This window comes from Octopus bimaculoides, chromosome 9, assembly GCF_001194135.2.
Source record: "Octopus bimaculoides isolate UCB-OBI-ISO-001 chromosome 9, ASM119413v2, whole genome shotgun sequence".
Lineage (NCBI taxonomy): Eukaryota > Metazoa > Mollusca > Cephalopoda > Octopoda > Octopodidae > Octopus > Octopus bimaculoides.
In genome coordinates, this window is record NC_068989.1 from 40,553,042 (window position 1) to 40,555,178 (window position 2,137).

Sequence of the window (2,137 nt, forward strand, 5' to 3'; positions counted from 1 at the left end):
GCATAAACACTGAAGAGCGTGAGATGTTGTTTACTCTCTAGTAGTAGGCATCTGGATATGAAGTGGTCCGAGTGGCACGTGGGTAATGTTTCCAGTTTGGAGGTGATGAAATTCCTCACCATGAGTCCTACACCCGCCAGGCGTCTTCCAGATGATGGTTTCCCGGACCAGAAGAGGGTGTAGCCAGCGCTGCGTTCTTTGAGGCTGCCCTGGTCAGCGAAGCGGACCTCGCTGAGAGCTGCTATGTCAATGTTGAGGCGGAAGAGTTCATGAGCTATGAGAACCGAACGACGTTCTGGGCGGCTGCTTTCAGCCTTGTCAAGCATAGTCCTGACATTCCAGCGGGCAACTTTCAAGTCCTGCTTACTTTTCTTCGGTTTAGTTTCTGTGTTTGTTCGACCGCTCAGAAGATGCCCGATGACCGCAGCTAGCCAACTGAGTATATAGGAGACGAGCTTTGTTTAGGCTAACTTTTTCTACCGCCACTCTCAATGTGGAGCAAGTAGTGCTCTCCTTAAATAGAGCTGCCCGGTCACACAGGATGCTGCCGAGAGGTGTCGTCGCCTCCGGGTTGTCAACCCGGTGACCAAAGTCCTCAGCCGCCTACATGTAGGATTGAGACTACAGCTTCGAGTGACATCTTCCACCTGCCGCTTTCGCCCCTTTCTCAACGCTGCAGGGCTTCTGGGATGATTGATCACAGAACGTGGACGTGTCCTTTGGCCTGCGCTGGGGAGTTTTAAAGTGAAGTGCAGTGTGTGCAAACTGGCCCTACCCTTTACGCACGAGGTTCATCTGCTATGGCCTAGCGAGATGGGACGGTGACAGCGAGATCCTCGGGCCGTAGGCTTGAAGTCGGAGTTACTTTCTCATAGGCGGGTTGCCGACCATGGCTGACGAGCCTCTCCTGCCAATGCCATCCAAACCATGATGAAAGAGGGATCCATGGTTTTCAGAAGGCGTATACTACCCGGTTGCCTAGGCCGAAGTAGGGGGTCAACTTAGGATACTCCGCCCGGAGCCTTTGACTAAAAAGTCTGTCCACAAACCAGTGGAGCGAGATCAGGGAGTCGCACCCATTGGGAGACGATGACCAGTAGACTAGTTCATACGCCTTTGCTTGGTCGTTTACCAGACCGGGGTCGCAATGATCCCGAAATTTCATTTGAGCCGTTGACCAAATGGTTTTTCCGCCCCTTCTGGAAAACAATGCCTCGGGTGAGATAAGGGGCAGTGACAATACAATATGCACATTTCACACACACACACACACACACACACACACACATATATATATATATATATATGATTATGTTGAGCTAATCATACTAGGAAGTAGAGAGAGGTACAAAACATATGAGATATGTTATCTATTTGATTTGCAACCAAATAAAATTGTAAGTTTATCTTACAGAGGAAACGGAGAACAGAAGGCAAAATAAAAAATATAGAAAAAGGAGAAAAAACCTATGAGATTTACTGTTTCGATTGTTAGCAAATCATAAGAAAAACACAGAGCCTTTGTTAGATTAGAATATAACAGAACAGTGCTTTCTTTTTTGTTTCTAAGACTTATGGGAGAGAAAAAGTAAACAGAGCATCTGTTCTATTGAAGATAGCCCGTGTCAAACAATAGACCAAAAACAAAACAGAAAAATCGATAGCATAATATAATGTGTAATGCGATAATAATAATAAGGAGGAGGAGGAGGAGGAGAATCCTTTCTATTATAGGCACAAAGTCTAAAATTTTTGGAGAGGGGGATAGTCGATTACATCAACCTCAGTACTCAACTGGTACTTATTTTATCGACCCCGAAAAGAAGAAAGGCAAAGTCGATCTCGGCGGAATTTCAACATAAGGACGTAAGGAGACAATGCTATGCATTTTGCCCGGCGTGCTAACGATTCTCCAGTCTTTGTAGTAATATAAACGAGTCTTTATAGTAATAATTAATTACAAGTAGGACCCGTGGAAATTTCACAGAATGGCAAAAAATTAAGAGGACCTATTTAACAAAGAAAGGATGATTTGCATTTTTATAGCATTCATAGTTTAGCTTTCATTAAATATTCTTGACGTTCGTCTACATGTATTTCCTCACGTCTCCGTCGGTGTTGACTTTTTCTCTTTTTA